Below are 27,293 nucleotides of genomic sequence, written 5' to 3' on the forward strand. Positions count from 1 at the left end.
TGTTTTTCTGATATTTTTTCTAATTTCAATGTAATTATAACAACAAACACTGGATTGTGAGTAAGTCATACGGAACGATGCAATTTGATGAGATCACAAAATAAAAAGATTGACAGCAATTAATTGAGATAGTTTTTTAAGATAGTTTTTTTGTTCACATAATTTTATTTAAAAAAAATTAGTAGCTTACATTTTTTGTTTAGGTTTTTCAAAGGAAATATTTATCAGTTTTTTTTTTTTTATCACAAAAAGTATCTTATATACTTTTTTTTTTCTTTTGAACGTCTACACACTTTGCGGGTTCTCTGCGAACTGAATGAATGTTTTGAATGTTTTGAATGTTTATTGAAGACTCAACACACAAATGGAAGGAATACAAATTTTTTATATCTTTTTTGGAAGGCAAGGAATTGCGTTAGGGAGAATGTTAGATACACACCAGCCGGTTTTCTCTCTTGCCGCACAAAATGATGACGGAATTATATTCGAAAAGAAAGCTTTTTGTACATTAGTTCAAGGTGACCTTTGGTAATGTTTAGAAGAGTACGGCAATAATAAAATTTGTATATTTTTTTTTTTGGTTTCTGGAAGCAATGAGTATGTATTTATATAGATAAAAAAGAGGTGTGCGTGCCTTAAATCAGCCAAGTTGCATTTGTAAACTTTTGGTAACTTTTGAAATTTGAATTTTTTTGTTTGGATCATTTCTGGTTATCTTTTTTTGGAAGGGTTATTGGTAGACACTGTTGGCAGATTTGATTCATAAAAATTTTGACATTATGACGTATGAATATCTTGAGTTTGTATGAATCATTGGGACTTGGAAACAAGAAGATATTTTTTTTTTAATTAATTAATATCTACACACTCAACAGCTAGATAGATCGTGAAATTCAGCAAATAGTTTCGTGATCAAAAATAATACTCAATTAAGTGGTTGTGGTTTTTAAGATTAATAAAAATTGCAGTATTGCTCGTCGGCTAATACAAAAAGAGGAGTTTTGAGGAATTTTAATTTTAAGCGATTAATGTTTAGTTAATGTCATTTAAATAATGTTTATAATAAATTTAAAATTTTTTTTAGTTTATTTTCACATTTGTAAGTAGGAATTTGCTCTACAGGGTGTCTCGTATTGAATAAAAAAGTGTTGACACATTACATATATTGTGAAATTCATTGGCATATAAAGATTATTCCCATTTTTATTAGAAAAAGATACCCACCTCCACAGTAGCCCTTTGAACTGACATAACAAAAAATCAATTCTAATTCATTGAACACACTGAAAATTATGACTAGGTACTCGTAAAAATATTTATGCTTGCTTTTCAAATTAAATTTTCCTGTGAAACACCAATTTTATAGCTCCAACTCTTTTTGAAAAATTCAAATGTTCTTTGCCTATAAAAGAAAGCATCACATTTGAGTTTCCATAATCCTTAAAAAAATATAAAATGAATTTTTTGGCCAAAGAAGAATATAAAGTATATGGGGAGAAAAAATCCAGTAAAATAATTGCAATCTTTGATTTGGAAGTATAAAATGTGGAATTTTAAGCTTCTTTTGGGCTCATTCCAAAACAAATAGTGCATAAACAATGCAAATCAATTTTCAAAAAAAAAAAATTGTTGACTGTAATTTTTAGTTTTTCAACATAAATTTGTCTAATTTGATTACGGGACACCTTGTAATATCAACACTCTATGGTCAATACAAACAACTTCTTCGTGAACTTTTTGATTAAAATAGATTAGGAAAGTCAAAATTTTAAAGTTTTAAAAAACCACTTAAATGCCTGTTGTTTCTTATAGATAAATGTTATTAAAAATTTTATTTGTTTGCTAAACCAATCAATTCTTAGTTTCTTTTTTCAATGCAACTCAAAACTAAGCACTTATAAAAACCTAAATACATAATACCTTCCATAAATACATATAAGCTCTTACTGTTCTTATCCTTTTTCACCTTCTTCAATATTTTACATACCTATTCAGTGTTCACTGAAACAATTTATTATTAAAGATTCTACTGGGTCGTATATTCTTGCTTATAGGAATAATTTAAAACCTAAAACGTTTCCATTAATCTTGTATGTAAATCGAGTTTAATTTAGCTCCCTTACAAAATTCTCTACAAAATCTTAGATCAACTTTGTTTTGGAGAGAATTTTGAATGGGAGCTATGATTTTGCGTTACAATATGAATTAAAGGCTAAATAAAAAAAAAATCTTTTTTTTCTTTTTCCTAAATTTATTATCAGATCAGCTATTAAAATATGTCCTTCAATCCAAACGGACATAAGAAACAATTTATTTTTTTTTTAATTTTAAAATCGATTCTATATTTCATAAAAAATTAAAAGAAAAATTTTAGAAATAATTTTTTTTACTATAATTTTTTAAGGTGCTTTTTAGCTGCGTTCCTTTGGAAATATTTATCTACTTTTTATTACTTAAAACTACTTTGCTATACTGAAAAAGTAGTTCAAAGCTGCTTTAAGTACTAAAAAGTAGATAAATATTTCCAAAGGAACGCAGCTTTTATTTCATAAAAAATTAAAAGAAAAATTTTGGAAATAATTTTTTTACTATAATTTCTTAAGGTGTTGATTCTAAAAGTAATTATGTTTGTCTGCACGAAATTTAAGCATTTTTTGTAGGCTTTATGTGAGTTTAAATACAAAATTTGAAATTGTGACTTACATATCGTCGCTAAACTGCATTTTTTTTTAACTAGGTATGCAGTCTTAAGTTTTCGAGGGTCCTTTTTCAAAATCTGTTATCCGTTTTTTTTCTATCTCTTTTCGTTGCTGAGATAGGGTAGAGTTGCCTAATTCCGGCCGTCTCCAGTAGCCACCTTTTAGAAAAATCGTTATAACTAGTGATTTTGTAGGATTTATTCAAAATTGTTACTAAATATTCCTAAAATAACAATATTCTTATTATTCTTGTTATTCAGTTTTCTTAGAAAAAATAACTTTTTGTGAAGTGATCCAATCGGGTATGGTTTTTTTTTTCTAATTTTACTGCCGAAACCCACTATCGTAATTAGTGTTTTGTGGAAACAATTTTCGAGCTAATGCTTTGAAATGTTGTTTTTCTTATTAAATATATATTATTCTTCAAATAAAATAGGTTTTAATTTTAAGGGGGGGGCCGAAAAAGAACACAAAAAAAAGCTTTGAAATTCAAGAGTTTCCTGTATTCGGCCCCCTTTTATTGATAAAAGTTTAAAAAATGGGGACAAATCGATACCTTTTTTAATCATTTAATGTTATAACTTATTAACAATCAAAATTGTTTCTAAATTCTTAAAACACAAAGATTTAAATAAAAAAACATTCAATTTATTTAAGCTTGACCTAATAAAGTCAGTGGCCGGAAATAGGACACTAGATGGCCGAAAATAGGAAACAAAGGCCGGATTCAGGAGAATCGGACTAGACAAATCGGAATCGGATTAGACAAAAACTTAAATAAAATATTTTTGGGAAATATTATTAACTTTTTTTTTAACCATACCGAAAAATTGATAAATAAAGTACATTTTATTTCAAGAATTATTCAAAAATGTTGATATTTGACGTTTCTGTGCTTTATTTTTTGAGACAAAATTTTTAAGGGGCCGGCTACTAGCAACTCTACCCTACTCACGTTTTGTTTCACGTAAACACCACATTTTGACATTCACGTCAAATTTTTCATGTAACTTTTGAAAATTTTGAGAATTGTTTTAACGTACGTTATGTTTTTTTTTTTGTGACATACGTGTATATGATTAAAAAAACTTCTGATTTTCATGGCAAACTCATTTTGGACAAAAATTTATATATTTTGAAAGCTAAACGAATTTCAGATGTCCAACAACATGTACCTATATAAAAAAAAATTTTTACTATATATCATATACATACTAAAAATCAAAAAAAACCCAGCTGTTAGTTCTTTCGCAATAATCTTCCGAACATTGAAATGCACCGAAAAAAAAAACCAATATCAATTTAACATTTTTTAAATATCAAATTAACATTTTTTAAATATCAGCCAAAAATGCTCTATAAAATGTATTTTATGATATTTGAAATGTTAAAATAATATTTTTATTATCAGGATGATATTTAAATGTCACATTTATGAATTTTTTATCATTTTTTCATGCAATTCTCATTCCAAATTGTTGAAAAATATTAAAGAAAAAATTCTTAATGTGTACTATTTTAAGGCGCTTTGTGTTTTTTCGAAGTAAAATGTATGATTTACTGAGAAAATTTGATCGGCACTAAGATTTTACTTCACATAGTTTGGGAGAAAATAACAAAACAATTATATCACCTATAATAGAAAAAATAATATCACCATTATTTTGTAAAGAATATTCCCTTTCAATAATGTTTAAAAAAAAAAGAAAGAAAATTCTTAAAATAATAAAAATAATAAAAATGAAAAGGAAAGAAATAGGTTTCATTATAATAAACTAAAACGTAAAATCTAGTCAACATCGATATTTTAATTGTCAAAGTGAAATTTCTACTATCCACTTAAACTTAAAAAATTGTCAAAATGATATTTTAATTGTCAAAGTGAAATTTTGACTATCCCACCTGAAATTAAAAAATGTCAAAATGATATGATAAAATACCAAAATTATTATAATTGTTGGACGACTTTTGTCACTGAAAAATGTTAATTTGATAGCTGTTATTATCAAATTTTTTTTCGGTGTGCGATTTCCCAAAAATGTAAAAATGGCGTATACGGCACTTCAATACTAAGGCGACGATATGTCAGTTTGCTTCTGAAAGAAAAATGTGCCCACCTTAAAAAACTATTCTTTTTCAACGAATTTCGTTCTTTTAAACATTTTAATTTGTTTTTATTTTTTTATATCTACAACCTGCCTTAACTATTTACCTACTTTTCTTTTTCAAACCTGTTTTTATTTTCTTTCATAAGAATGATGACAACGACGTCATTATTGTGCATTCACCGCCTAAAGAATACAAAACACTTTAAAATACTTTCGTAATGCATGGGTACTCTACGTACACAAATTCAGTTTCCTTGTCAATTTCAAGAGGCAAGAGCATTGAGAAGTAAAAAGGTTGAATTTCATCATAACACTCTTACCTCACATAACAGGTAATATACCTCAGATTGAGAAACGGCAAACGAGGAATGAATCACGTAGGTTCAACCACACTGTGCCAATATATGCATTTTCTGTTTCTGAAAGAGAGAGAGAGAGAATTCACTATTACCGGCTTTTTTGTTTTGTTTTATTTTACAAAATATCAAGCTGACGATATGCATGTGCCTTTGGCCACATGCTGAATAAACATATCTGTCAGACAAATATTTTTATTCTCAATGTTATTACAGTTGGACGGACAGTCTGTTAATTTAATGCAAAATAATTTCAGCAAAATGCTTTAAAATTAACTCATTCAAAAGTGGTGATTCCCATTCTAGTATACAATAAAATGCTATTTTTAGCTTCGCTACGTATGCTAATGCCTACGTATTGATATTAATAAGATTAAAATTATAATAATCTTGACCATAAAGCTCTGAATGAAAATTTTAATATCAAATGTATAAATGTACCTATACTAAATGAATAGTTTGGTAACTATCCGCACAAATGTTGCACAATGTCAATTAAACTGTAACCTACAGTAGTGCACATAATTAACATAGTGACAGTGTTGACCTACTTATACAAACAAAAATATGCCAATATGTATTTTAATGTCAAACAAATGATTAATAAACATGAATTTTATAAATCTACTTCTTAGGATTATTTTGTACTAAAAGAAAAGTTTACTTTATTTCAAAAAGCTATACTTTAGAACATACTAAACATTATCAAATACAAAAACCTTTTTTATGGTTTGTGTATTAGATTGCACAATAATACTGATACATTTTTACTAGAGATGCCACTGAGTAGTTGTTTTTAAGTATTTAAATCATTTTTAAAAGTAGTTAACACAACCATCAATAGATAGCGCAGTTTCATAGCCGTTGAGTAATTTTCAATTTTAAACTTGCAACGAATATAATTAGGTATATAAACACATAATTCTTTTGAAAAATATTTTCTTATGAAAAAGAAATAGAATAATATTCTGTGCAGTTTGATTAAATGTTTGTGTGGAGATAATGCAAACAAAAAATAACTAATAATCCAGTTAAATAAGGGTTTAACCTCGGAATGAATGTTAGTAGAAATTTTTGCACTTATTCCTAAGATGAACAAGAATCTTCTTTAGTGCATATCCTAAAATTTGCTCCTCCATCAAAAAATACCATTATTTTGTAGGTATATATATTTTTTGTAATGAATTGTTTTGATTTTTAATAATGATGGATTCTAAAATCTTCATGCAAAATTTGGTTCATCTACCATAATTTTTAAGGGTTTTTCGGCAGTAAGTTTGCAACTGTTATAATAATATGAGTTGACAGATGAAAACAAGTATAACTTTTTCCAGAGACGTCAGATTGTCATGATTTTAGATTTTTTGGAATCAGCATTAAAAAATACCTTGAAATCATGTATCATATGTGTATAGACTACCATAGCCTATTTTTGCTAATTTTGAAAATCTCCATTTCGCGATTTGACCTTGAAATCGCGACAAGCGGACATGAGATTTTTCTAGACTTTTGAGATATGTTATAGAATGGCAAAAGGAAGATATTGAGCAAAAAAAATTTCTACTAACATTCATTCCGAGATTTACCCCTTTTTTCTCCTTATTTTACTGTATTATAATCTTAAAGTTGGAATTAGCAATTTTTTGAGGTAAAATTGAGGTTTAAAGGTGCTTTGGTAAATATGGTTTTATAAGTGTTTTTTTTTTAAATTTGTTATTGAAAATTTTGTATAATTTGTATAAAACATAATGTAGGAGCATATAAATTTAGGTAAAATCTAATTGCATATGATGTTCAATAATTTGCTATTCTGCTTAAAAGTTGAAAAAATCGTGTTTTTTGTGTTTATTTTTATATTAAGTGGAGAAAATTTTAAATTATTCCGCATTATTCCATTCAGAATCTATATGTATTTTAAAGCTTGATATATTAGCTTTCATTTTGCGTGTTAAATTGCTGCGCATAACTGCGACACCCATACATCTTTTTTCCATTTTCGAGCTAGCCTTCCAGAAAAATAACTACTATGGAAATAATCAAAATTATATGGATTATAATGTTAATTTGAAGCGTCTTTTGTGTGGATTTTTTTTGCCATTAACAGGTGTATTAAATGGTCTTTATTCTTGTTTGATAAAGAATCAATTGAGACAGTTGGATTTATCAATCAATTTTGTATTGACAAAAACAGTCTTTTAAAAATAGTATTCTATGTGTTTTTTTTAACGTTTTTTTCCCAAAATTTTGACTTTGAAATCGATTATTTCAAAAACTATTTATTAAAAATAAGAATTCAGTATAAAATGTTAGCTTTTGAAAAAGGTATCATTTATAACTGTGAGTGTTGCCGTCGTTTTTAAATATTTTTTTCTTTATTTTAAGTAATTTTTTTTGAAAATTGCCCCTCCCTCTTAAACGGGGGGAGATGGACCCCATCTCCCGTCACAAAAAATGCTTGTATTTAACTCCTCTTCAAGAATCCGTTACAATTTTGTACCTTCTGAGTTATCGAACTTTTGCCCAAAAATGACCCCCATTAAACCTCTTTTGGTTGATAATATGAAAAACTATTAACAAAATTGTTGTTTAATTTCATTCTGTATATATTTGTTATAAAGTCAACAAAAAAAATTCTCGAAAAATTGCGTCGGTCGGTCGTCAAAAAAGTTCTCAAATATTTTTTTTTCTTCCTGCGTTGAAATTTGATTTAGTTTATATCACTTCACGATTTACTTTGCACATTTCTCATTCTTATCTCAGAACTCGCTCTTCTTCAAGCTTACCTTCATAAATAAAGTTACCTTATTCTTGTTAACACACAACACGAGCTCATTCCTTGGACATTAAGAGATTAACATAATTCAAACTCCTCGAGGATTCCTGGTCTCCGTAGAGTTATTCCCTTTAATTGTTTGGCAATTTCATACCAACACAGCATAGTCATGCAGAATTGTGTGGATGCATCTTGTTGGCGCGTAAATCAGACCACGAAACCTTTCGCCAGTAATCCATCCATCCATAAATATTTCTGCTGTTTCTGCCTTCAGCGCATAAATAGCCACGAACTCCCTCTGCACAATGTCACACTATGGTCCAGGGAGTTCCATGTTCTGTGTGTTAATTGCCAACATAAGGCATTAATATTCATGTTTGAAATGACTTTTAATTTAAATTAGTTGGAGAAGCTACAACTACATATAACAGCAGCGCCATCTGATTTGAGATATATAAACTCCTTGTAAGGAACCGAGTAAATGCCAGCACAACCATAAATCTTAGAAAGGACATCCAAGACTACCTAACCAACAACGACCATGCTTTAAAGAAGAACAAGAACAAGAGGCGACTTGTGAGAGTGTTTTGCCGATGATTCGGTGTGAACAAATAATAGCAACGACTCCGACTCCGAACAAACACCAGCGAGAAAGGAGAAGCCATTACCAGGAGATCTGCATCTCGACATCGGCATCATGCATATCAGCTTAGCGCACATCCTTGACTCAATTTGAAAACGCATTTCATTTATATTTGCAAGGAGAAACTATCGATAAGGATCTCTCTGTTTTTAGTGCTGAATCTGAATGTCGAAATGTGGCTGCGACTCTATCTGTGGGGATGCACCAAACCAAACACGTATGTGCATTCAAATAATTCAAATTTCCCAAAGGATATTTCCAATTCAAAATTCCCTGTAGTTTAAGTTTTTTTTTTGTTCATTTTTGCATATATGAAGTAGAGAGGTGTGCTTTCACTTTTTTATTTTAATGTTTTCCTTTTAGAATATCCTCACACCACCGACTACCTCCACCACTTTTGCCGGTATCACGATACAGATCAGGAAATATAAAGTTGTTGTTGTTTTTTTTTGCTTATTTTTTTTTGAATTTGAATTCAGTTTTTAACGAGCACGGTTTTTGTATAGTATTTGCATTTGAATGGAGTATACGAGCATAAATACGGTGGTGACCCAGATAGATATGCGATGTTACGTGTGCAGAGAGTTTTCTGTATATGAATCTTTTGTTTTCGACACGTTCTAAAGTGAATATGCAATATTCTTGGATGTTTTTCAAGTTCTGTTTGGCTTTTTTTTTGTTTTTGTATTTTTTTTTTTGTAAAGTGTGTGGCGGTATGAATTTGTCTTCCATTTAGATAAACGTTGAGTCAAGGTTTTCGTTTAAAGAAAGGATCCCATTTAACAGAAGGTTTGTTTTTTTTTTGAAAGAAATGTCATTTCAAAGGAACAAGCACACAACATTTAAAATGTATCAAAGTCAAGCCTTAAACTGTCTTATATTGTTGAATTTTTACTATAATAGATATGTCAATCTAATGGATCTTTTTATTTTGTGCACAAAAATGATTTCAGTTTCTAGTTTTAGAAAAAGGCTAGAGTAGTTTTTATATTGAAAATCATGTTGACGAACAGATTTCTGACAAGTAGTGCATCCTTTGGACAATTTTTTTGTGGTGACTGAGTGATACATTTTTTAATCAGACCTAATAAATAAAATAAAAATAAAAAAAAAAAACTGAAAATTCATATATCTACAGAATTACTAAATAAAAATCTGTTGTTTTCGTAAAAAAACATCATTATTTGAATGTGTCTTAAATTTTGTTTGCATTGAGGCAAAATGTTTTAAAAAATATAAAGTAGAGTAGATACTGTTTTTATTAAAAAAAAAACGATGAAAATCGGTTAAAAACGGCCAAAAAACCTGTTTTTTAAAAACTTATTTTTCTCCGTAATCAGTCAAAACTCTTTAAACGATTCCAATTTGCTCATGTATGCGCAGCCTACATGTCCTACATGTCCCATATAACTTGAGATTTTTTGAACGCTCCAAAAAAAAGCTAATAATCAAAAACTACCCAAAAATACCCCTAAAAAGTTAGTATTTTTCAAAAATTCATATTTCGAAACGAAGAGTGTTGGAAAAAAATCCGTATGAGACACCAAATTTTTTTTCCTTCATCTTTCACCTGGCACCTTTAAAATTGTAAAAAAAAATTTCCCCTACCCATAATCAACATTTTGTCATACAACACCTGATCAACGTTCAAACAAAACGTTATAGCGGAGTTCCAGAATTTTTTAGAATTTTTTCTTAAATGCAGTTATCCTTAAATCAGTCTTCTCTATCTATAACAAAAAAAAATCAACTCTCTACGACCACGCGTTTAGATTTTAGCCCAAATTTCATCTTTCCGTTTTACCCCTGTTTACCCTATTAAATGACGGAATTTTTAAAAATCCTTCATTTGGATTAGGCTTTAGATTATTATCTTTCAAATAAGCTTTAGGAGATTTTTGTATCTCTGATAGTTTATTTTTAATTTTGAATTTAAATTTTTTGCCGCACTGCGAAAGTGCGAGAGTGTAACGCTAGAAAATGGCGTCACTTTTTTGTGGTGGCTGCCATGGTTCATCGATTTATAAGACGTTATCACGTCAAAAAAATTTTCTCAAACTATCTAATTTTTTGTTTTCTAAAAAGTAAGAACAATTCATCCCAGGGAACATTTCAGCGAGAGAAAAAATTAATCAAAAATAAAAATAAAAGCGACAAATACAAAAACGTGTCACTTCCTTAAAGAACTCATTCAAATAAATTGAACTCAAAAATTTCTTACAATAAACTGACCGAGATGACTTGTTCCATGATGATCTGTTTTGTGATATTTTTCAATAGAGATTTTGAATTTAATTATATTTTTTTCAGAAAAAATCTTTTTCAAAGAACCTGAAATCTATCTTGTAAAAACGTCCCAGAGTACCAAAATTAAATTAAATCTAACTGAAATGCAGAATATATAACACTTAAAATAAGGTAAAATGTTGGCACATAATTTTCATGCCCTAAGACCTAAATACCCATGATTTTGAAAATCTTAATACTGAAACTAAAATATCATACAAAAGCAAGAACATTTCTGAAAATTGTGTAAAATTTTTGTGTGTTCCAAAATTTGTTTGAAAGTTCCAAATTCTATGGATATAATAATAATCGTGATTCAAGAATCCTAAAGAATATAAAAACCCAAAGCAAAAACTACCTCAATAACATTTTTTCAGAATTTTTGAAAATCCAGAATTCAAAAATCCAAAATTTAGAAACACAAATTAAAAAAAAAAAATAAAGATAAACCATGAAAGGCGCAAAAATTGTGGACACAAAAATGAAATATTGGAAAATTATTGTTATCCTTAAAACTCCAAACATTAATTCAATACGAATTAATAGATAATTTAAAGTTTCCTTAAATTTATATAGTGAAACATTTCTTCAAAAATTAAAACCAAGAAAATCAAGGTAGGTACTAAATTTCAAAATAAAATTTCTGAAGACTCAGAATCACAAAAAAAATTCAATAAACTTAATGATCGAGTTTTGCAAAAATCCACACATATAAAATAATAGATTTAAAAAAAAAAAAAGATTTCTCAGAACCAAAAATACTCGGAAGCTTTCAGAATTCTTTAATAATTAGATACCTATCCAAAGTTTAAGAAAACCATAATTTTTTAAAATTATGTTATGCAGAAACTTTAGAGTATCAGAATGTACAAAACAAAAATCACGAAAACAATTTCGATAAAAAAAATGAAATTATGTAATATTTCCGAAAACCAAGAATTTCAAACAATACCTATAATATTAGCACACAATTATATAAAAAGCAGTGCAAAATTAAAATTCCGAAAAACTGAACATAAGATTTAATTTTTGAAAACTACTTATTACACTGGTTTACAAGGGTTTTTTTGCCGAAACAAAAATATACTTTTCTGAAGGTTTTCGGTGTGCTGAACTTGAATCTGAAGTCAGAAACAACTAATCAGCTCCCGTTTTTGAGATATTACCGTTAGAAAATGCAAAAAACAGTTTTTTTTTAAGTTCTTCGGATCTTATTCTTTTGTAAAAGGTAAATTGTTAAAGCATATTTAGTAACGGTTTTTATAAAAATCTTTTCCATCTTTCGATACCTGTTTAAATCTTTTCAATATCGTTTGACTGAGGATATCTCGGGCAGTAAAAAAGATATCGGAAAGATTTAAACAGATTTAAAAAGGTTGAAAATAGTTCTTATAAAAACCGTTACTAAATATGCTCAAACAATTTTCCTTATATAAAAGAATAAGGCCCGAAGTACTACATTTTCTAACGGTAATATTTCAAAAACGGGAGCTGATTAATTTTTTTGACTTCGGATTCGAGTTCAGCACACCGAAAACCTTCAGAAAAGTATATTTTTGTTTCGGCAACAAAAAAAAAAGTTTAATTTTGTTAACCAGTGTTATCCAAAATCTGTAAAAAATCCGAAATATGCAAACCAATTGATTCAATTTCAATTTTGTCGTATTCAACATGCTATTTATAGGTCAAAAAAAAAAAATTTGCATCCGACAGATTACAAAAATTTATAAAATCAAAAATTTAAATATTTCTGTTAGCTACCAATAATCTTGGTATTAATAAAAACTTAAAAATTATTTCAAACTCCGACGCCATATTTATTTATTATTTTTAAATTTTTATAAGCAAACCAATGAATGCAATAAACTCTATATTTTCTTCCACCCATAGATCATTGTAGCCACGCTAGTTGGATTATTTCATTAATAACACACCTCAACTATTACAGGTATGGCCTGAATGTGCAATGCAATGAATCCCTGATAAGGATCGTTCGGTTTATTCTTGGCAATAAATTCCACTCGATACACATATTAAAACAGTTTCCTAATAACATTTTCTCGCCTATGGATTGTCTTCTTCCACTTAAAGACTATAGACTCTTTTACTTGGAAGCCCTACTGAGCTTGCTATACACAACAGCAAGATATCCTGCAGAGCGCGGGATAACTTCCTTTCCTCACAACATCTTTGTTTTTGTTTGGTCCATCTGGACGTATACTCTAGGTATAGTAAGACCTGAGCCGTGGCATATATTATTTTGCATCTCGTGCCTCTTACAACTTAATTATTATTTGGACCGCTGTCAGGGGAATGGAATATAAGTGATAAAATTTCCACCACACATTGCCCAGGGGGGAAATTTGTTGGTGTGCCGCACTTGCATCATTCTTTATATACCTGCAATTTAATATCTTCATTCCCCCTCTCATCGTTTTTATAAGAAAAAAAAAAAAAAAAAAAAAAACTTTCAGATTTCGATCGATCTGCGCGGTAGTTTGAGTTTATCGCAGGGAAACTATCTCGAAACGAAATTAGCATAAAAACGCAATTTTCGAAATATTAGCACAAATACGCCACACTCAACACTGGTTTTTTTTATACACTCTGAGAGCTGCTCTGGGAGCTTGGAGCGAAAGAAATGCGCGTGCGTGCGAATGAATATCACCGATCGATTCGGCCAGATAAGGCGATGACTAGGAGAGTCTTCTTCCTTTCCAGAAGCTGCCAATCCCAGGTAATAAGTTTAAAAAGGACTCATTATGTGTGTAAGTTTGTATGCATCATCGATGTATATGTATGAATGGTGTATTTACAGGGTAATGTCAAATCGATTAAACTTGGCAGACAGCACTGAGCTTACGTGATTAACGAAATGCAAATGGCGTGATATCATCGATGGACTTTTACGTGTGCTGTGCGATTATCGGGTAGGAAATTTTTTCAACTTCATCGCAATGTGTAGAAGCAAGTGTGTAGGACGAAGATATGTTGTGTATAGTTCACTCTCCTTACCTCGCACTAATTGCCTTAAAAATCCATTTCATTATTTTACTTTATTTTATTTTTCTTCCTTCAGGATTGATGGAATATAGGGACTCACAGAAATGTATTTTTTTTAAGTTTGTTTTTCTTTCACTGTCGCGGTTGTTTCGCAATCCAAAACAACACTTGTATGGACTCTCTCCACTTGTGTCGACGTCTTCTTCCTTTTCACACTTTATTTAAATTTTGACATGAATTCGGCTGGTCTTGTATTTTTTGTTTTTGTTTCGTTTGCTTTGTGTATATCCACGTATTTATATCTATAGCATTTTTGTTGTTTAAATCCACATTCAATCCGTTAGTGCGATGAAAGGTTTTGAAAGGAGAATGAAATCGTTTGCAGTCTGAGCTGAAATAATTCGATTTTGAAATTTTATATATTTTTAGGTGACAGATTTACATTGATTCCGAAGCGAAAAGAGGAATATAAAAATCGTTGTTAATACCAATTTCGAAGAAAAGTTGCCTTGAAAAGTAGGAAGAGTGAATTGAAAATCTGATATCAAGTAAATAAAAGTGTCATATTTTTGCTTTGGATTATAGGGTATATTAACCCTCTGTAGGCACACCTCTTTTTTGTGACGTGATAGGCACACGGGTGCGAATTTGGCTTCTACTTTTTCATGTCGCTAGAACTTTTTTATGTCTAGTGTTTTATAGAAAAAACGTATATGAAATTGATGTAGAATATTCCGAGGAATTCGAATATTATATTCAAAATTCCAAAAAAAAAATACACTGTCACCATTATAAAGAGACTTTTTTGCACCCACATTTTTGAAAAATTTTTATTTTTTAATTTTTGTCGTGCCAAATTCGCACCCGTGTGCCGACAGAGGGTTAAGGAATAGTTAAAAACAAATTGGACTCGATTATGTATGTCCGACGCCCGTAACACCTATCTCACACTCTAGTAAACAACTACACCAAACTCAACATTTTTAGTTGACAAGTCGGTTAGTTTTTAGAAAATATGTCAGCGGAGCAACCCAGAAAATTTTTAGTCATTCTGAAAACTGTAAATAGACTTAAATTCAAATTTTGCACAGCACGTTACTCCCAAACTACTCTTTTGTCTCTCTACACTTTCGTCTCTCCTGTACAATTTTGATTTTGGGAGTAATGAGGTTTCTTTATGAAGCCGACGATGGTTTCATGTCAAAAAAAAAATTGAGGTCTTAATCAAAACTAACATTACGATGATGGAGAAGTCCAAAAAAGGGGGTTTCGTTTTTTTCGTAATTTCCAAGGTTGTTTTTTTTTGTTTCTTAATAACTCGGTTAGAACGTGTACCTCACATACAAAATTTTCGAGTTTTGCCAATTTTCTCGAAAAAGGCTCTAACGATTTTGATTAAATTTTTCACAATTAAAGTAATTACAATAAAACTGCATTTTTAGTTTTTTTCGCAAAAAGTGAAATAACAAAAAAATTTTATATTTAACAGCTAATCTAATAATCTACAAGTTAACTAGCATAAAAGTGTTTTGAAATGCAAGAGCAAGTACGTGCGGCCCAGTCGTGATTTTTTTTGTTTAAGAAGCGTCTGAGTAGCCGCAATGTTAAAATTTGGCAATTATTTGTCCAATAAACAAATTTTATATGTTAAAAAAAAGTTTAATTTTTTTCTTTTTGAAAATCGATTTTCTCAAAACTGGTCCTTGAATTTCTTGGTATTTTGTTTATATGTGTGAAATAATCACGTCTGCCGAAGGGCGTGCAAATTTTGTTTTTTTTTTGGAAAAAATTTGAAAATTTTTATATACAAAAAATATACATTTAACAACCTTACCTAATCTAATCCATTTTATAAAATTTCTGTGACCGCTTCTAAAAGACTTTTTAGAAGCTACATAAATGTTTATTAAGCTATACGTTGTGATGAAATGAAAAAAAACAGAAAAAAAAAACAAAAATGAAAGAAATATGTTGCACATACACCACAGTGACCCAACTTACTAAGCTTTTTTCCTAAAAAAAATATCCGAATCAAAAAACCAAGAGTTTCCGAAATAATAAACAACATTTCCATGATATTTAACAGTTTTTACTTGCCTCCAAAGTTTAAAAGAAAATGGCTATTTACATATGTCCGCTCTTGAATTCAGAAAAAAGTTGCTATAAAAATATAGTTTCTATAAACTGATCGGAAAAAAAGTTAAATTATGTTTTAAAACTACTGATTTCGCTTGCTTGCTAACACTTAAACTTGTATATAGTCAAATTTGGTTGAATTGGTAAGTTACGAGCATTGCTTTGCAAAACCTTGCAGACTACAGTTCAATAATGTTCTTTAAGACATGCTGCTAACTCAAGCATCTACTATGATATGAAATCTTCATTTCCTAAACATATAAAAGTACCTACATAATCTGCAAAAATTTAGATCTGTCGATTTTCATTAGCCTGTTTTTTTCTTAAAAAAATGTAAACGAAGCTACAGCCTAAACGGATGAACCGATTGATGTCAAACCTGGTATGAAGCATTATTTAGCGACTCTCCAGAGGGGTTTTTGGAATTAGTTTTTTTGTACCAAAAATAACGGTACTTGTTATATACCGATTTTGGTAAAATTAAAATTGCTCAAAAATGGCTCCAACGATTTTGTTTATAAAATTCAAATATAAGTTTAAAGACAAGGTCTAACTTCTAATAAAATTTTTTTTTTTGAAAATCATTAATAACGGTATCTGCCATAGAACCGTTTTTTTTTTTCAAATCCTATCATCTCCGAAACTGCTTATTCGATTTCAACGAAACTTTTTGTGAAGAATCATTTATATAATTTTAATATAAGCCCAAAATAAAATTAAAAAAAAAAATAATAATAATAATTTTGAAAAGTCAAGTTTTCGAAAACGGGACATTGATTTTTTTTTGAAATTTTGTATTTAGATGTTGATTAGTGATTTCTACAAAATTGCATACCAATTTTATCTTAAAACTTTTTTTCCAAAAAAATTATTTATAAAAAATTAGTTTTTTTTAAAAAACGGCTCTAACGATTTTGAAATTTTTTTTTTTCTAAAAATGCATCTTAATATATCAATCAATTTTATTTCAGATTTTATTTTATTTAAAAAAAAAAACGAATTTAATTTTTTTTTTTTGTACCTATTTAGTAGGTACCTACCTACATTTTCCAAATTTCTATATAAGAAGTCTTACAAATTTAAGCAACTTTAACTCTAAGAGCAAGTTCGTGTGACCCAGTCGTGCATTTTATTTTTAATATTCGTCGAATTTCTTACAATTTTGGTTATTTGACCATACATAAGGTTCAATATTATAATTAAAATAGCTTATGTAGGTATGGTCAAATATCCAAAATTGTAAGAAATTCGACGAATATTAAAAAAAATATTTAATGCACACATTTTGTATTGCATTTTTTTTCAATGCAGAAAATATTTTTCAATTGCAATAAATTGTTGTTTAAATGCAATTTTTTTTCATTTGCAATAAATATTATTGCTTTATAGTTTTGGTTGGAAAATTTATTTTCCGTCGGCTTTTTTTGTCGTATTAATTATTGCAATGCTGCCTTCTTCAGGGGAACTTTATTTAGAAGAACAAATTACATTATTAGTAAAGGAGATGGGGCAAAATTATATGGGACCTGGGCCATGAGCGGACATTAATGAGACTAGTCTCAAAATGAAGCTGGAGGTTAGTATATTCAATCTATGATTTTTTTTTTATTTTTTTTTTTTTTTTTTTTCAAATCGTAAGTCAGGGTCTTGAGATGCAAGGCTCCAAAGTTCGTTCTAATAACCCTTACTTGTCCCTTTTACATGCAAATATCATGAGAGCTACAAGAGAAATATTGATGTCAAATGAAAGGTTTTTAGTGTAGTTAAAGACTAACCTTTTAAACAATATATATTACACAAAACGAAGAAAAAAAAATCGATTCATGTTCGAAATTATTGGCATTTATTTTCAAATTAAATATGCTTGCGATCGACACGTACGCATGTGTAGTTATAAAACTGTTTTAATTTAAGTATGTATTTTGTAATCTTGTTTATGTAAACAAGTGAGTGTAGCCCAGAGTTCATCACAAGTAATTATAGTTTTTGTGTCTCTCTAACATAATTTGGTCAAATAAACAAGCTTCTAATCCGCATTCTTAAAAATTCAAACAGTTTTATAACTATACCTGCGTGTTGATTGCAAGCATATTTAAATTGAAAATAAATAAATATTTTGAACAAAAATCGATTTTTTTAAATAACATTTTACTTTTCTTTATTTGTTCGCCGTTTCTTTGTTTTGTGTAATATGTATTTTATATTTTTTAAAAGGCATTAAAACAACCTTTCATTTGACATCAAAAACATCAATATACCACTTGTAGTTCTCATGATATTTGCATATAAAAGGGATATGTAAGGGTTATCAGAACGAACTTTGGAGCCCTGTATCTCAAGACCCTGACTTAGGATTTGAAAAAAAATTCAAAGATTGAATATACTAACCTTCAGCTTCATTTTGAGACTAGTCTCATTAATGTACGCTCATGGCCCAAAAACGCCCCATCTCCTTTGTTAATAACCCAAACTGTTATATACAAATAGGTCAATAAAATCATCTTTAATATTTTTGTTTTAATGAAATTTTTTTTTTATTTGCAATAAATATTTTTTAAAAAATTGTAATGGAAAACAAATGTATTATTTTTTATAACATTGCTAATTCACCTGAAAAAAAAACTAGGTTTCCACATCAAAAGTGTTTAATTAGTTTGACTTTTACTTATTATTTTAATTTTTAAAGTCATCACTAAACATTAAAACAGAAAATTGATTTAAGAAAACAATGTTACACATACACCATGGTGAACCGATTTCATTAATATTTATTTCCATATGTTGTGTGACTATTTTCTATAACAATAAAGATAAGGTTATTTTGGGTGCGCTTTATAAGTGTCCAGGGGTCAACAAATGAAGTAACAATATCAAGTTTTCAAAAAAGGAACAAAAAAAAATATTTTACTCATGACTAAAAAAAAACGTTCATACTATTTTTCAAAAATATTATATATTTTATAGTCTTTGGAAGAATATTGAATAAATGGACACTACTTGGACATTTTTGAAAAAAATATTCCAATTTATGATACAAAACTCGGTTGCAAAGTGAATATTCGATTGCAATTCGTTATAAATAATCTCAATTCCCATGACCCAACGAATTCAGCACTGATTCTAATGATTACCGGCAGGGCATGCCAGCGTATCGCCTTGCATCGCGGTATGGGACTCCTTTTTTTTCTTTGTGCCGCGAAACAAACACACAAGATCCTCCACCACTCCACCCGTATCAAAAAATTTGACACTGCGACTGTGACTCGCACTGCTGGTGCTGCTTCTGCTGCTGTTACTGCTCCAATTCCATTTGAGGAGACACTAACAAAAGAAAAACAACAACAAAATCATCACCACATGCACCATACTAAGGCACTGAAGCATTGAATCATCTCTCTGTATGATGATGGGATGGGCGAGGATTTTTTTTGAATTGGTTTCACATGCTTTCATAACGACATTGAAATGGAATTTGGTATCTTTTTTGGAAAAGAAAAAAAGTTCACCCTGGCATTGTATTTTGAGCTCACTCTAGACTTCAGGCCATCATCATCATCCTCATCGATCCAACTAAGAGAGAAGAAGTGCTAAACAGGATCAGGATGGAGTGGAGTGACGTTGAAAGGACGAGGCTACCTAACAAATTTTTATATACATTTCTGTCGGTGTCATTTGGCATCAGTGTACGCTTGTTTGACCAGTGACCAATTTGAATTGAATGCCCCACGATTTTTTGGAGGCCGCTGTTTTTTCTTTGTATTCCATGCGCGCAATGGGATTATTCTATGGAAGTTTGGCCTCAAAAAAATATTAAAAAAAAAAAACAAAAACAAGGAATCATGAATGACCGTGAAAAATAGTCGTCTTTTTGCTTTGTTTTTGTCAAAAAAGTATTCGTTGCGTTTGGTAAACTTAAGTCGACAGGTAGAACCTCATCGAACACACCTTTTTTTTACACCGGCACTTTTGAATTTAAAGTATTCCTTTGCACACATAACAATCGATCGGTCGGACAAGCATTCAATATGCATTACATCATTTGGGCTTGCACTCAATCCTACGAAAACAGTAACGAAATGATGGCGATGCTGATATCGATGTGTTGTTGAAATCAAATTTTGATCGATTATTGTTCGGAATGAGACCATGTATTTATTGGGCTTGCATCATGAAGTAAAGTATTATAAAACGGAAGTCTTTTAATCTGAAACATGCATTTTAAATAGGTCTTTCACAGATTATAAAGGCAAGGGTATATTATGTGATGTCTAAAAAAGTTTCATGTTTTTTTAGATTTTCTGAAAAAAAGCTATAAGTTTCAACTTGACCTTCGTCTTTTTTGCCCTAATGCGGCATTCACTTCATTCCAAGACATCTTGTTGCAAGGACTTTCACTTATAACGGCTTCATCATCAGCAATAATTAGATAACTGATTTATTTTTGGATCCATCAAGCAGAAAGTTAAGTGTTGTGATAAAAAGTAAAGGACTCAAGACGCTTCCCTGGGGCACACCAATTTTGATTAAGAAATCTTTTTCTTAGCTTCGTTTTTACTTGCTTGTACGTTGTAATTCGCGCGTAGAACCTTTTTTGTATCAGAGAAACCCAGATCTCGTAGTTTTTTAGCCTTTTCGGAATGTTATTGAAGAAACACGATGTTTTTTCATTCTGATTCTTATACTCTGGATAGCATCTCTGTAGTTGATTTATCCGAAACGAACTCGCACTCGTAAGCAGACAAAAGAATTATTTTTCAGTGTTGGCTATCCACAATTCATTCAACGATCTTCTATGGTGTTTAAAATCCAGCCTAATCGCGGTTTTGTATATACAAATTTTTTTGCAGTTTGGGAGAAGGTCACTGAGCCATCTAGATCCGATGTTTTAACATGACAAAACTAATACAACAGAAATTTCACAACACGCACCGCAACAAAATATTTGATCGAGCGTTGTCATGGTGTTGCAAAAGTGTTGTGGCTATGTTGCTGTGGTGTTGTGGCGATATTTTGACGGTGTTGTGGATGTGATGTGGTGGTGTTGTGGTATTGTTGTGGCGGTGTTGTGGGTGTTTTGTGTCAGTATTGTGGCTGTAAAGTGAGGGTGATGTGGTGGTGTTGTGGTGGTGTTGTGGCAGTGTTGTGGCAGTGTTGTGACGGTGTTGTCGTATGTAGTGTTGTGGTGGCATTTTGACGGTGCTGTGGAGGTGTTGTATGGGTTTTGTGGCATTATTGTCCCTGTAATGTGTCGGTGTTGTGGTAGTGTTTTGGTGCTGTTGTGGTGGTGTTGTAGCGATGCTGTGGTGGTGTTGTAGTGATGTTGCGGTGATGTTATGGTGGTGTTATGGTGGTGTTTTGGTGGTGTTATGGTGGTGTTGTGGCGGTGTTGTAGGGTTGTTGTGGCGGTATTTTGGCCATGTTGGGACGGTATTGAGGTGGTTTTGCGACGGTGTTGGAGCTTTGTTGTAGCGGTGTTGTGGTGGTGTTATGGTTGTAAAAAGCCCGTGTGGTGGTGGTGAAACGAAAACAATTTTTACTTGGGTTCTGAGAACCCGTGGGGTAATCAACCATTAATGAACAAAACAAAAAAAATCTACATAAAATTGGCTTTTATCTATTTATATTATGATTTAAGCGTTCTTGTCACCTTTAAGAAGCGATTTTATTTTTTTGCAAAATATTAAAATTTCTCTTAATCTTTGACATTCTCCCGTGTTGTTTGCATTTTTAAATATCACAACGCAAACAAAAAAACATGTCTTTAAAAACAAAAAGTTGATTAAGTGTCACCCCTCATGGTTAACTCCCCCCCCCCCCCCCCCCCTACACTCTACTTACCCCCATCTTGGCATCATCATCATAGCAATTGCATACATATTGCATAGCATATATCCTTTCAACTTGTAGCTCCTGCTCAACACACGTATGTTTTCTCTAATTGCAGTCAATGTCCGAATGCAATCAGAACGTAATCCCTTGGGCGTTATAGTGTTATGGTCGTTGTTGGTCGTCCGTCCGTCGTCGTCGTCGTCGGTCGTGGTAATGGGATATAGAGTCTCTAGAACATATAAAGTTGGCGGCGGTCAATGGTTTTGTGTATATTTTCATTCAGCTAGCGGATGTAAGAGAGAGAGTCCATGAGTTCACATTCTCCATCAGTGGCGGTGGAAAAGACCGAAAAAGCATTTTTGAAGATAACAATCGTCCTGGGCTCGAATGTTGGTTTTCCGTCTCTCTGGCTTCCTGCTTCTCATTGTGTGTGGCTCTGCCTATACTATACATATAGCATGGGTCCTGATGGACCTTCTCTCATGGTAGTTTTGTGTGTTCACTTAATTTTTGTTTTTTTCTTCTCACTTTGAGGGTAGAAGTGGAATCTGCTTTGCATTGAGTTAACCCTTTTTTGAATTCATGCCAATTGGATCACTTGGCTTGGGCTTAAAAGAAGGAGGAGTGAGTTTTGTAATTTTTTGTACAAAAAAAACAAGGATGGGGGATATAAAGTTCCAACCATTCTCATTCCAATTTTTAATTTTTTTGGGTTCCGTTTGTGTTCTGTTTTTGTGTTTTTGTTATTTTTTTTTTGGTTAATTCCAAGTACAAGTACTTTAACATCTGTCTTTAAAGGGGAACTGACAAATGTATGTTTTTTCGTTGGGATCTTAAATCCATCTGGCATTGCGTGTTTTATTTTGATGTTTTTGTTTGGTTAAAGGAAGGTTTAACAAATGAAACCCATGTTTTGGTTGGAGTTTAGGGACAAAAATGGAGGTGTTTGAGTGCCACGCCTTTTTCAAAATAAAATGGTCAAAACCACAAACTTATGTCCTTATTTTCTTCCAAAGCGGAAATAACGCCATTTTTGTTGTGATGACAGTTAATATAGTTTCTATATAAGTTGCATTAAAATTGTGATCAAAAATGACAAAACCTAATGAATTAATGTTTTTAAACTTGCTGCAGGCGTTGTCCACTTAAAAATTCTTATCAAACAAACCGATACTCGTTTAACAACAACAAAAAGTCAAACAATAAATTCATTCTGCATAGACACACCAAACATTTTTCCACAACTTACTACAGACACAATAGATAGACAGCTTGGGAGAGAGACACGGAAAAATTAAACATTTTTTTATTTGTTGAAAACCTTCAAAATCTATACACCCGTTCCCGACTTGACTGGGTTTATAAATGTGACAGCCCCCAACTCTAAGCTAGCATAAAGTCGTAAATATTTTTTGAGTTAGCCAATGAAAGGGCTCTTAATGACGACGGAATGTATTTGTATGTGATCTGTGTGCAACATTTTTGTCACTGGACATGCCACAAAACTTTTGATGTTGATATGCGATATGGAGGACTTTAAAAAAAAATTGAATGAGGTTTTTGAGTCTATTATTGTGAATTTTTACAAAACAACACACGACCGATTGTGGTTGTCGGCGTTATTTTAAAATACAACACGGTCATAAAATAAATCGAAAATCAGACAGCGGTCGTTTGATATGATGCCTTTGAGTTTATAACGATGACTTGACAAAATAATAATAATGACTGTTAAATGGTTTGTCGACTTATTATTATTTATCTATGAGTTTTTTCAAAGTGACATACATTCTGGTTTATAATGCAGACATGAATTTTGAAATAAATTTTATTTATGTTTTTAAAATGTTAAACTTATTTATGAGAAATCGTGATATTTTAGAATTTAATATTGTGTTATTAATTTGAAATTATTGTAAGAACTTATAATTTAAAGCATAATTTCCTTTTGATATACATACTCGTTTATGGACATGTTGGCAAATAAATAGTCATTAAAGTTATAAAAAAAAAACAAATGTTTGGTATTGGGCTACTATTTGCCCTTATTTTCGGCTCAAATAAGCTATCTGATTATTTCAAGACCCTGCTTTCCAGGCATGGTTTAATTCGTATTAGGGTTACAAGAAATAAAGCCGATATACCCGAAACCTCACTAGCATACTAGGAACTTTATGGGAACAGAGATAGCTGAAACCTCGAAAGCGAAGAAAGGAGAAAAAATGGTTCAGCCAAATATATTAACTTCCAAGCATTCCACTGATAAGAATTCTAATTTCCATAATGTGGAATAATTATTTAGTTTAAAGTAAGTGTGAATTATAAAAATAAACGATAGTTACATACTTAAATAAATTTATTTTAATGTCATCATGTAGGTGGTTGACCAGGTTTCAGACTTCAGTTTCAAAATTTCGAAGTAGATCCGGAAGTAGATTTCAAAATAAAACTTTCAGAACATTTATTAAAAAAAAAAATATTCTAAAAATTATTTTCCAATAACATTTTTTTTGTAAACTTGTTTTTTTTTATTATCATTTCTAAAAAACACTCGCTCGTCTTCGGGTTGCAACGCTGCTGTCTGGTAAAACGGTTAGATTCAGCATAATCTACCAAAATGTTGATCAGGAATTCTTCAAAATCAGTCAAAATCATTTTGATTTATTTAATTTATATCCTGATTTCGAAATGACCTCCATTCATCTTTTGAGATTTCAGTGCAGCTTTATGGAAATGCCTCGACCAAATTCAAAATTGAAATTCCAGCTTTTCAGAATTTTTTTAAATAATCATAGCCTCAAACACATTATCAGTCTAAGACCTAATATCTGGAAAAACCCAAGATAAAAAAAAAAAAAAAACACACAAAATTGGAAAATCCAAATAATCTAAGAAATAATAAGAAATCTACAAAATCTGGAACGATCCGAAATTAAATAGTAGTACAGTAACTAAAGCAAATTATTAGGGAACCCGGCCGAACAGCTCTGATTTTGAGGATTTTTTTTTTTCAAACGTAGGTAATTAAAAATACTTTAAAGTCTATAGATTAAAAATTGCCGATGTTGCCGTATTGTTTTTTAAAATTAAAATTAAATTTTTTTTGAACAAAACCATTTTTTTTGCTTAAATTTCATAAAACAAATGATAGCAAAACATTCTCTAGGTAATTAAAGGAAAAAAAGTATAAAGGAGTAAGGGACAATCTTCCATCGTTTAAGCGATAAATGCAATTTTCTCACAATCTGACTTCAAACACAAAAAAAATATTTTGAAAACAACGGCAACACCTACAATATTTTAAAATACATTTTTAAAAAGCCAGAAGCTCATTCTTATCTCTTAAATTTAAATCCACTAAATTTAATGAAGAGTTTTTGAAAAAATGGTCCTCAAACTCAGAATTAAAAAAAAAAAAAATGTAAAAAAAAAAAAAATTTAAATGACTTTTTTCCAAACTTTTTCTAATAAAATATGAATTTATTTAAAAAAAATTTTTGGCCATAAATATTATCAGTTGAATTCCGAAGAGGAAAATTTAATATATATATTACAGTTTAAAAAAAAAATTAAAAATTACTTCAATTTCAATGGGTTTTTTTTGATAAAAACTGAATTTTTGCATTGAAATAATTGATTTTCTCAAAGACTTTGGTAAATAAGAACTTTAAATTTTTGCTATTTAGCTTTCAACAGTAAGGGTTATTAAATTAATAAAAAATAATTTTTTATTTAAAAGTTGAACTTTAAAAAAAAAAAATAAGTTAAATTTTTTTCCAAAACTTCTATTCAAAAAAGTTCTTTGAAAATGAAAAACTTTTTAATTTTTTTCATAAACCGTAATACATATTGACATTTACTTTTATAATTTCAAATCATTATAAATGTGGCAAAAAAAAAGTTTTAAAAACCACATGTTAAGATTTTTTCAATATTTTTTTTTTTTTTCAAGAATCTGAGTTGAGTTACCATTCTTTCAAAAGTCCTTAATTCAATTAACTTAATTTTAATTTTACAAATATGACTAAGCTTCTAGCTTTTTAAAAATGTACATTTAAATATTGTAGGTGTTGCCGTTGTGTTCAAATATTTTTTTTTGTGTTTGAAGTTAATTAATAAGAAAATTGCATCTATCGCTTGAACGATGAAAGATTGTCCCTCACTCCCATATATATTTTTTAATTGAATTTCTTAGACAATCTTTTGGCATCAATTAATTTATGAAATTTAAGAAAAATTTTTGAAAAAAAAATTTTTTTGTTCACAAAAATCTTCAATAAAATTTAAAAAATCAAAACGGCAACACCGGCATTTTTAATCTATAGACTTTAAAGTATTTTTAATTACCGACATTATTCCTAAAAACTGAAAATTTAAAAAATCAAAATAATAAATTCAGAGTGTCGAAACATTAAAAAAAAAAAACAAAATTTTCTGGAAACCAAAGTGTTTCGCCAATTTTCCATAAAATAAAAATAATCTCGGAAGCCCGGAAATCATGTAACAAATTTTATTAAAAAATACAGACATGATCTCAACATCACATTAAAAAAAAATAAAAAAATATTTAGAATTTAAAAGCACAAACTATTAAAAACTGAAATCCTATAAATCCAATGTTCAGAAAATAAAAAATCCCGACCACACGAAATTGAAAATATATTGAACATCCAAAAATCCAAAAACTCAAAGTAAATTACGGACAGTCTTTAAAAAAAAATTATTACAAACTATAAGAATACAGATAGAATTACAATAAACAGAGAAACCCCAAAAATGTACAATCATATTACCCTTAAAGCCTTTATTTTCAGAAAACTCAAAATCTAAAACCCAAAAAATTAGAAAATATAAAGTTAAGTACCTAATTGATTTATTACTTTCAATTCAGAAATGTCAAAATTTACAACTCCTAAGATTTTCGAGTAACCAAAATTCAGAAAACTTATCCCACAACGCAAAATTTGGAACACACAAAATAAAGGATTCTTTGAGGACGAATAACCTCTAAGGTAAAATGTTTGAATTTTGAATTTACTAAAAACCGGCTAGAGGGAATAATGAATTAGCAAAAGAGTTCCTTTAATCCGAAAAGGGGTAAACTGGGGTGAAACTGGGCTTAAATGCACCTTAATTTGTATAATTTGTAGCTTAAGTTCCCTCATGATTGCCCCTAGCCGATAAGGAAAAATGTCCAAAGTCAAAATTAAACAAAAATAAAATCATACCTCGGTATACAAAATGGGATATCGTCTCTAAAGACTAAATGGTTTTCATAAACTTGAAAGGGCACCAAATTTATTTATTAACTAGTTTGAAGCTCCAAAAAAGATTGCTGTTTTGAAGAAAAAGCAATCAAAAACTCGTTAACCTCGATCACGTTTGTAAAATCTCTGCCATTTGAGGATATAATAAAAATGCCACCAAAAGTGAGTACTTTGTGGCTACCGGTATTATTTT

At 30.0% G+C, this 27,293-nt stretch overlaps 1 protein-coding gene across 2 annotated transcripts in view; it reads right to left on the reverse strand.

The window, feature by feature from the left end:
* The window catches only part of LOC129909153 (L-lactate dehydrogenase), a 122,071-nt gene that overhangs the window by 10,267 nt on the left and 84,511 nt on the right, over window positions 1-27,293 (reverse strand). The window contains exon 1 of one of the 2 annotated variants that reach the window (XM_055986138.1): window positions 191-329. The exons of the other annotated variant lie outside the window; for it this stretch is intronic. The gene's annotated coding sequence lies outside the window, so the exon portion shown is untranslated. Of the gene's footprint in view, window positions 1-190; window positions 330-27,293 lie in introns of those variants that run through there. 2 annotated transcript variants of the gene reach the window in all.

This window comes from Episyrphus balteatus, chromosome 2, assembly GCF_945859705.1.
Source record: "Episyrphus balteatus chromosome 2, idEpiBalt1.1, whole genome shotgun sequence".
NCBI lineage: Eukaryota > Metazoa > Arthropoda > Insecta > Diptera > Syrphidae > Episyrphus > Episyrphus balteatus.